The following is a 10789-nucleotide window of genomic DNA, read 5'->3' as shown; positions in this document are numbered from 1 at the left end:
GTGCCTTCTACTCCCAACCCAGACAACCTATCCAGAAGGATACCATGGTCGATGGTATCGAAAGCCGCTGAGAGGTCCAGGAGAATCAACAGGGTCGCACTCCCCCTGTCCCTCTCCCGGCAGAGGTCATCCCACAGGGCGACCAAGGCAGTTTCCGTTCCAAAACCAGGCCTGAAGCCCGATTGAAATGGATCTAGATAATCCGTTTCATTCAACAGTGCCTGGAGCTGTCCTACAACCACCCGCTCAAGCACCTTGCCCAGGAAGGGGATGTTGGCCACTGGCCTATAATTGTTAACATCCTCTGGGTCCAGGTTAGGCTTTTTCAGGAGTGGTCTAATTACTGCCTCTTTTAAAGCGGCAGGCACCACTCCCTCTCTCAAGGAGGAATTTACAACCTCCTGGACCCAGCCGGACAACCCCTCCTTGTTTGATTTAATAAGCCATGAAGGGCAAGGGTCAAGCACACAAGTGGTCGATCGGACTTGGCCAAGCACCTTGTCCGCATCCTCAGGCCTCAGTAACTGAAACTCATCCAATAAAACTGGACCAGACGGTGCTCTGAACGCCTCTACCAATGGAACTGCATTAATGGTGGTGTCCAATTCATGACGAATCTGAGCGACTTTATCCTCAAAGTGCCGTGCAAACTCGTCACAGCGTGCTACCGAGGGTTCCACCGTCTCTCTCCCTGGCCCAGAATGTAACAGGCCGCGAACCACTCGGAAAAGCTCCGCTGGACGACACTGAGAAGATGCAATGCTGGTGGGAAAGAACTGCCTCTTTGCCACCCTCACCGCCACAGAGTAGGCTCGATAGTGGGCTCTTACCTGTGTTCGGTCAGACTCAGCACGAGTTTCCCTCCACCTGCGTTCTAGCCGTCTCCCCTCTTGCTTCATTGCCCTCAGCTCAGGTGTATACCAAGGAGCTGGCCGGGCTCTGCTCAGAGGGAGAGGGCGCTTGGGCGCCATCGTGTCAACCGCCCGAGTCATCTCTGCATTCCACAGAGCGGCCTGGGCTTCGACAGGAGCACCAGCCATACCAGCAGGAAAATCCCCCAGAGCCCTCTGGAATCCATCGGAATCCATTAATCTCCGGGGGCGGACCATTTTAATAGGTCCCCCACCCTTGCAGAGGGGAAAGGCCGCCAGGAGTCTAAACCTCAGCAGGAAGTGATCTGACCATGACAAAGGGACAGATGTTAATTCCTCCACTTTCAGATCACCATCCTCCTGCCCAGTCGAGAAAACCAGATCAAGCGTGTGTCCTTTTGTATGCGTTGGGCCGATGACATGCTGGGACAGCCCCATGGTTGTCATGGCGGCCATGAAGTCCTGAGCCGCCCCGGATACAGCGGCCTCGGCATGGAAGTTGAGATCCCCCAGGACCATCATCCCAGGGGTCCTCAACACCAAGTCTGAGACCACCTCCATCAGCTCAGGCAGGGAGTCTGATGGGCAGCGGGGTGGGCGGTACACCAACAGAATCCCCAGTCTGTCCCGGGTACCCAACACAAGGTACAAACACTCAAGATCTGCGCTCGAATGAGCAGGAAGCCTGGAGAGGGAGATTGAATTCCTATAGACCACGGCAACCCCGCCTCCCCGACCCTCAAGTCGGTGTTGGTGCTGCACCGAGTACCCAGGAGGGCACAGCTGGGAGAGAGAGACTCCTCCCAGTTCCCCCACCCAGGTCTCAGTAATACATGCCAGGTCAGCCCCCTCATCCACAATCAAATCATGGATGAGGGAGATTTTATTTTGGACCGACCTGGCATTCAGCAGCAGCACCACCAGACCCGAGGGCAGACTGGTAAGGCTGCCAGGAACCATCAGGTTGGGGGAAGAACCAGAAGAGGGGACAGCTGTAAGGTGTCTAGCCCCTCTTCTCCTCATCTGGCCTGTTAATCCCCCAACGCCATACCTCCCCCTGCCCGTGACCACAGTTATGGTGGCACCTCTCTGACTCCCTGAGTTGCCCAATAGTCCCCCCAGGCACATATCAAAATGTTAAGATATAAATAGCACAACAGTTTAAAAGAATATAAAAGATAAAAGAGATAAAAGAGAACAGCAGCTAAGAAGGAGCAGATAAAGTCCACGTTTGCCCCTTTCCCCTTGTCTCTTTTATCTCTATCTTTTATATTCTTTTAAACTGTTGTGCTATTTATATCTTAACATTTTAATATGTGCCTGGGAGGACTATTGGGCAACTCAGGGAGTCAGAGAGGAGCATCTTCTCCAGGGTATCCTATCTTCTCATTATGTGGCCAAAGTACTTCAGTTTTGCCTTTAAGATCCTTCCCTCAAGTGAGCAGTCTGGCTTTCTTTCCTGGAGGATGGACTGGTTTGATCTTCTTGCAGTCCAAGGCACTCTCAGAATTTTCCTCCAGCACCACAGTTCAAAAGCATCTATCTTCCTTCGCTCAGCCTACCTTATGGTCCAGCTCTTGCAGCCATAGGTTACTACGGGGAATACCATTGCTTTAACTATGCGGACCTTTGTTGTCAGTGTGATGTCTCTGCTCTTAGCTATTTTACCAAGATTTGTCATTGCTGTCCTCCCAAGAAGTAAACGTCTTCTGATTTCCTGGCTGCAGTCAGCGTCTGCAGTAATCTTTGTGCCTAGAAAGACAAAGTCTGTCACTGCCTCCACGTTTTCTCCCTCTATTTGCCAGTTATCAATCAAGCTGGTTGCCATAATCTTGGTTTTTTTGAGGTTTAACTGCAACCCAGCTTTTGCACTTTCTTCTTTCACCTTTGTCATGAGGTTCCTCAGCTCCTCCTCGCTTTCAGCCATTAAAGTGGTATCATCTGCATATCTGAGATTGTTAATGTTTCTTCCAGCGATTTTAACTCCAGCCTTGGCTTCATCAAGCCCAGCACGTCGCATGATGTGTTCTGCGTACAGGTTGAATAGGTAGGGTGAGAGTATACAACCCTGCTGTACTCCTTTCCCAATCTTAAACCAGTCCGTTGTTCCGTGGTCTGTTCTTACCATTGCTACTTGGTCGTTATACAGATTCCTCAGGAGGCAGACAAGATGACTTGGTATCCCCATCCCACCAAGAACTTGCCACAATTTGTTATGATCCACACAGTCAAAGGCTTTAGAATAGTCCATAAAACAGAAATAGATGTTTTTCTGAAACTCCCTGGCTTTCTCCATTATCCAGCGGATATTGGCAATTTGGTCTCTAGTTCCTCTGCCTTTTCTAAACCCAGCTTGTACATCTGGCAATTCTCGTTCCATGAATTGCTGGAGTCTACCTTGCAAGGTCTTGAGCATTACCTTACTTGCGTGTCAAATAAGTGCCACTGTTTGATAGTTTGAACATTCTTTGGTGCTTCCCTTTTTTGGTATGGGGATATAGGTTGATTTTTTCCAATCTGTTGGCCATTCTTGTGTTTTCCAAATTTGCTGGCATATGGCATGCATCACCTTGACAGCATCATCTTGCAAGATTTTAAACAATTCAGCTGGGATACCGTCATCTCTTGCTGCCTTGTTATTAGCAATGCTTCTTAAGGCCCATTCAACCTCACTCTTCAGGATGACTGGCTCTAGCTCACTGACCACACCGTCAAATCTATCCCCGATATTATTATCCTTCCTGTACAGATCTTCCGTATATTCTTGCCACCTTTTCTTGATCTCTTCTGCTTCTGTTAGGCCCTTGCCATCTTTGTTTTTGATCATACCCATTTTTGCCTGGAATTTACCTCCGATGTTTCTAATTTTCTGGAAGAGGTCTCTTGTCCTTCCTATTCTATTATCTTCTTCCGCTTCCGCGCATTGCTTATTTAAAAATAATTCCTTATCTCTTCTGGCTAACCTCTGGAATTTTGCATTTAATTGGGCATATCTCCCCCTATCACTGTTGCCTTTTGCTTTCCTTCTTTCTTGGGCTGCTTGCAGTGTCTCAGCAGACAGCCATCTTGCCTTCTTGGTTTTTCTTGCCTTCCCTAAACTATATTAGGGTAGGTATCTAAAAACTTCTAGATCAAAGAAAAAACAAGGTGGAGTCTTTTTATTTTTTAGCAGTCCTTCAGTGCTGGATAGTAAATTTCATTCATTCATTTTTAAATACTCTACTCTGTTTATTTATTCTCAGCTCAAGATTTCCAAAGTAATTTTCTGGGAAGCAGACAGGAGTTAATTAAGAAACTTTCCTAACCCTGAGCTCCTAGGTTTACTTGAACTGTTTGTTTAGCAAAGTTGTGTTGCCTTGCAAATGAACTGAGATGATACAGGGCTTGCTGAGGAGCTGTCTTGCAAGGTGCTTTGCTTTGATTGAGCATGCTCAGCTCTTGGAAAACGCCCCTTAAGTATTGTTTAGGAACCATTCAAGAAACAGAAAGCTGTCCAGAACAAAGGTAAAGCTGGGATCCGTGAGCATTCGGATCAGGCACTGCCTTCTCCACGGTGGCTGTTCGTGGCTCCATGCTGTGACTGCAGAGTGCATTGGAGCTAGTGTGGATGACTTTTTGCTGGTGCAAGTGGCCACCAAGGCTGCACCAGGGCCTTAGGTAGCCAATCTGAACCTGACAAAGGAAGAGGCAGTTTGCATAGCAGTATTTAAAAACAGTTGGCAACCATCAAACAGTATTTCAGAAATACTTCATAGGCCTTTACTGCTGTTTCTGTATCTTTTCCTTACCTAGATACTCCTAATGAAAGTTACACACAAACACCCTGATCCAGCAAATGTGTGTGCACGTGTGTAGAAGGCTTTTGTGAACATCTGGATGGACAGCACTTTTCTTTTTTGCGGTGCTCAATTGAATCTTGTGGAGCTCGCTGAATAAGTCTTGAAGTGGATACAGAAGGGATGTATGTCTGAACCCAGGAATGCCAGTTCTTATGGAAGACTGGTTGCCTGTGACTACAGCTGGATCAGGGCCCACTCTTCACATTTAGAACCCTCCCTGCCACCCAGATCTATTTATTTAAGTCCTTTGTACCCCATTTTTCAAACTAAATTCCCAAAATAACCCTGTTCTGAATGAACACGACCAATGTTAATGTTTAGACCGTAAGTGTACCTGGCACAGTACAAATGTAGATCTCTGTCCTGAGGTGCTTACAATCTAAATGTCAACAGAGCGGGGAAATGATGGACAGAAGGGAAGGGAGAGGCTTGAGTCAAAAGAAGTAAATCTGTGTGGCTGTGTATGCTGGGGATGCAGTTACACATACTGACGCTTCATTTGGGTACGCGGACCAAAGAGTTAAACCTAAGGCCGGCCCGGCCCTACCATTAGGCAGAATGAGGGAGCTGTCTCATGCAGTGCAGTGTGGGTGTCATGACAGGTCAGCAAAGTGTTCGCTCGTTAGGGTGCAATCCTGTGCAGGTTTAGACAGAAAAAAGTCCTACAGCTATGCTGGCTGGGGAATGCTGGGAGTTGTAGGACCAATTTTTCTACCTAAACATGCATAATTTGTTGTTACTGTATTCATGCTTCCAGGGATGGGGAGAGGCGCTTGTGGAATTTTCTGCCCCATATTTTATGTATTTATTTATTCCATTTCTAATCCGTTACAAACAGTTAAAAAGCTAACATGCCATAGAATGGTGGGGGGTGGAGGGCAGCCTCTGTTGCTCCACCTCAGGCATCAAAATCTCTTGGGCCGGCCTTGACCAATGGATTCACCAAAGTGGCGGGTTTCTGCAAGGGATTCGAAGGGGGAAGAGTGACAGGAGCACCTTGTAGGCGTTGTGAGAGAGCACTGGAGGGCAACAAGAGGAGCTGCTTAAGGGCACAAGAACTTGAGCTGTTCTGGAGGGTGGAAGAAGTGAGGCAAGTTCGAAATGACCTGGCAGCTCCACATGATGGAAGCGCAAGGGGCGGCAGCCATTTTGTTTCAGTCATGCAGCATGAAAACAACCTCATTAGCAACTTGTTTTGTTTTTGCTTAAGAGGAATAAGCACTGCCATTTATTCCCTAATGGCATCCGAGATAATATGCAGCAGTATAACACCTAAGTCCCTTCTTACGCAGATGGGATGTTTGCGATTACGGAGGTGGCCATTTTGCAAAGAACAGTTGGCAGAACCAGCCTGTGATACTGGGTGAAGGAGAAAATGGCCGCCTCCAAAGGTTTCTGAAAACCATTTAAACAAGAACGACAGGGGGAACCGGCATGTCTTAATTCCCAAAAAGAGATGTTTAAACTTCTGTGGGATTTTGTTTTATTGAATTAACTGCATTCTAAGTTCATTTCATTTCAAAATTTATAACCTGCCTGCTAGTGCTGTGAGGTCTCACGAGAGATCTTGCAGCGCAATGGAAAAAGGACAATGCAAAAATAAATTTCCATGTAAAAAATGCCCAGCGTTTCACACATGTAGTATAATACTACAGAACAATCTAAAAAGTGCATGGTGTAAAATGGGATGAGCGTGGCAACCCACCCACACATCCCAGACCCAGAAGCAAGCATGGTGGCCTGATGGTTGTGGCAATGAGACTTGCTGGTAATCCACTTTGGGAAACTGGGGAAGATTATAACTCAACCTTACCCAACATGGCGTCTTCCAGATGTGCTGGACTACAGCTCCCATAATTCCCAGTCAGCATGGGCCTTGGCTCTGGATGATGGGAGATGTAGTCCAACATATCTGGAGGGTGCCATATTGGGGAAGGCTGCTATAAATCATCATGTTTCCTATATGCCATACTCAGTTGTGTGTATTCTTTCTCTGTTTCAGGCAAGGCAGACCTGTTGTCTTGCTATGGAAGGATCAAACCAAATTTCAACATGGATGCACAGGAAGAACGAGAAAAGGAGCAGATGCACCATGGACTTCTTGGAGCCTCTCTTCCCTCCTTTGCAAAAGCTTGCATTGGTCAGGACGTGTCCTGCTTGGGTATCTTTCCAATCACTCTTCTTAGCACCCACCGGGTCTCTCTCTCTTGCTGTGTTTGGCAATGGTAGAACTCACACTGGTGAGGTATCAGGATCCGGTGGTTCTAGACTTGCCAACTACTGCCTGAGGGTCAAAGCCGCCGTGGCGTCAACCTCCTTCTAGGCCACCAGTTGACCAATTGTCCTGCCTCTGGGAGAACAGAACAGCTAACAAAACCCTCCCTCAGTCAGTGGCTGAGAGCAGGGGCAGCCAGAAGTGAGTTCCCAAATTCTCTGCCTGCTCAGGGTCACAGGGCTACTCATGCTTCAAGCAGTGCCCATTTCCACTATGTGCATGGGTTCAATAGAGTAAGGGTGATGCAGGTCCCTGATGTCTTTCTATTCCAGGGTGTTATTTCTCCCCAGGAGGACTAGACACTTACTTTAACAAAAAGAAGAATTAAAATTGTCCTCTTCAGGACTGCAAGTTGCATGCCTCAGGCTGCCATCCTGAATTTGTTGTGTATAAATGTTGGTAATTAGGTGCATTTATGGGATGGAGGGCATGAAGGGAGGATGATTACAGACCTGCAGGGCAGAGGGGCATCCTACCCTGAACAGCTAGAGCCTTTAATTACCAACTTTCTCTGCCATTCGCTGTTTCTCCCCATGAAGACTAGAAACTTAGCTTTTTGGTATAAAATGGAAGCTGTCTGTGCCCCATACCTACTTGTACAAATCTATGACACAAACACCCTTGAAAAATGGTGTATTTTGGTTACTGCACCTCAAAAAAAGACATCATAGAGCTAGAAAAGGTGCAGAAAAGGACATAGAATCTTAGAATAGTAGGGTTGGAAGGAGACTTCAAGACCATCAAGTCCAACCCCCTGCTCAGTGCAGGAATCCAGGTCAAAGCATTCGTGACAGATGGCTGTCCAGCCTCATCTTGAATGCCTTCAGTATGGGAGAGCCCACCCCCTCCCTCGGTAATGGGTTCCATTGTTGTACTGCTCTAACAGGAGGTTTTCCCTGATGTTCAGCTGGAATCTGGCTTCCTGTCACTTGAGCCCATTATTCTGTGTCCTGCACCCTGGGAGGATCGAGAAGAGATCCTGGCCTTCCTCTCTGGGACAACCTTTCAAGTACTTGAAGAGCGCTGTCATGTCTCCCCTCAGTCTTCTCTTCTCAAGGCTAAACTTGCCCAGTTCTTTCAGTCTCTCTTCATAGGGCTTTGTTTCCAGTCCCCTGATCATCCTTGTTGCCCTCCTCTGAACCCTCTCCAGCTTGTCTGCATCCTTCTTAAAGTGCGGTGCCCAGAACTGGACACAGTACTCCAGATGAGGCCTGACCAGTGCTGAGTAGAGGGGAACTAGAAACAAATTATCAAGGGGCTGGAGCAACTCCCCTATGAAGAAAGATTGCAAGGTTTGGGGGCTTTTTAGTTCAGAAAAAAGTGAGTAAAGGGGGGACATGGCAGAGATGTATGCAACTCACCCAACGTGACAGATTTACAGAGCAACAGTGCACACTCGGGGTCTTTTAACAGTTAACTGATTTGTGTTTCCAGTAATCCTGAGTACACGCTCTTGCTCAAGAACTTAAGAGTGTGAACTGCAGGGTCAGGCCAAGAGCCCCCTGTGCTGGCGTACCTGGCTGGAATCATAAAGGACAGGAGCACCAGGTGACCCTCCCAGCAATCGGTCCGGGGTCCGTGGTCTTCCTCGGCCTTTCCCAACCCAGCGCCTTCCAAGCATGTTGGACTACAACTCCCATCACCACCAGCTAGTGCGTCTCTCATGGGATGGTGGGAGTTGTAGTCCAACGCAGGCTGGGGAAGGCTGGTTTACCTTCTGCCTGTTTCTGTCCACTACTGCTGGGTCACCACGGACCATTGCTAGATTAAAGGGCAGGACTTCGCGTCAGAGAGAAATTGCCAATATATTGCCCCAGGACCTTATTCATTTAACAGAAATTTACCCTGGTGGTTTTGGGAGAGGAGATCACCACGAAACACAGTGGTCTTCCCCACCCTGGGGCCCTCCAGATATGTTGAGCTGCAACTCCCATTATTCCCATGGTGGGGATGATGGGAGTTGCAGTCCAACATATCTGGAGGGCACCAGTCTAGAGAAGGCTGAAATAGAGGCTGATTCTCCCCCCCCCCCTTACGAATAGCAGGAGGAAAAGGTTTGGGGAGCAGTGGAGGCTGATGGCTCCATTGTCAGCGGGGTGTGTGTGTGAATCTCTTCCAGGTTTCAGACAGAGCCAGTCAGAACTCTAAAGGAGCTCTCCAGGGGGCGTCCACACCTTGGAGAGCTCCTTTAGAGATCTGACTGAAACCCGGAGCGGATTCACCACCCCACTGACATCGGAGCCACCAGCCTCCACTGGGAGGGGTTGATTGTAGGTTGAGGAGATAGCAGGTAAATGCCCCGAATACCCTTCCTTCCTGCATCTCTGTGTTCCATAAACCGCTTTTCCTTTAGCCCAGTGTTCCTTCCATGGTTCCCATGCGTTCCCGCCTTAGTTGCTGCTGGGCAAAGTTACTGATTCCGTGCTCCAGGTGGAAAATGCGTCACTTGCAAGCATTTGCATCTCTGGGCCTTCCGCCCATATAGGTTTCTCATCTGCTTGTGCGGCTGACAAGAGCCTATGGATTAAATTATACATGAGCCGGGAGCTGGTTTCGACAGGTGTCTCCCACAGGAACAGGACTGAACATAGCCCCCCGGGCTCTCTCCGGGCTGGAAAAGCAGAATGCACGCTGCCAAGTACGAGGCAGGGGCAGGTCTCACGGGCCTCCCAGGGGCTCGCTTGTGCTCCGCTTCTTCATATCTGCCAGTCTTTGAAAGTCGAGAGGGGGAGAGAGAGAGGGCTGCCCATCCGGCCAAGTGGGATCCTACACTACTTCTCACAGTGGTAGGAAGAGAGAGACCGCCAACGTGTTTGTGTACCAACTCACAAAAGCATTTCAGGGCAAATTTAAAAAGTAAAAAAAACACACACTGCTAAAATGGTGTGCTTAGTTAGAAGCACACCGCCCACGCTCCCCGCCCCCAGCAGATGGAACAAATGGGGGTGTACGTGCAAAGAAGTGCTATACCTGTCTAAGCATGGAAAGTCAAGGGCGATTCTGCATGTAGCTTACAGGAGAGTAATAATGACCACTTAGCACCAAAAGGCACCTGTCTCAAAGCAGCTCTGGTCAACTATGACTTATGAGCAATTTTGTGTGTAGCTGAGCTTTCAAAAAAGCCACCAAAAGTCTAGGTTTGCAAAGTGCCCTGGAGAGCTCCTTGAGAGTTCTGACTGGTTCTGAGTGAAACACGGAGCGAATTCACTGCCCCACTGGCATCAGAGCCACCAGCCCCCACTGATTTGTATTTTGTTCTGGGGTCTCAAACATGGTGCCCATGGGCACCGATATTCCTGCAGGCATCTCTCTTGGCTCCTGCCAGGCTCTCTGCCTCTTCTGATGTTATGAAGGTTTTCAAAATACAATGTATTTTTAATTCGGGGGCTGGCATGCTGCAAAGTGAAGTGCTGCCCTCCAACTTTGTCTTTATCTGGGTTTAAAAGAGCAGTTTTGTGCTTTGGAGCTCAGAACTCACCTCTGCTTTGCAGTTAGGTTCTTGAGCAAGCTACATTCCCTTCTGTCTCACCAGTCTTGCCTTCTGGGAAATGGGCGTGTTCTGTGACTGGTCATGCCCACTGTGGTAGCCATTTTATAAATGGACAAGCTCTCCCCAGCAGCCATTTTGCGCATGCACCCACGACACTCTCAACATTCCAGATGTGCCCACTAACCCAAAAAGGTTGGGGGGCCCCTGATTAAATTGATTTGACTTGACTCTTAAAATATTTTAGGCTGTAATCCTATGGTCCCTGGAAGAGCATCCCAGGGGACATAGGATAGAGTGGAGTAGGAAATCCACG

This window comes from Heloderma suspectum, chromosome 7 (assembly GCF_057233095.1).
Source record: "Heloderma suspectum isolate Gila_16-S chromosome 7, 16-S_ref, whole genome shotgun sequence".
Lineage (NCBI taxonomy): Eukaryota > Metazoa > Chordata > Lepidosauria > Squamata > Helodermatidae > Heloderma > Heloderma suspectum.
The sequence above is the reverse complement of the archived record's forward strand: the minus strand, read 5'-3'. Positions refer to the sequence as shown.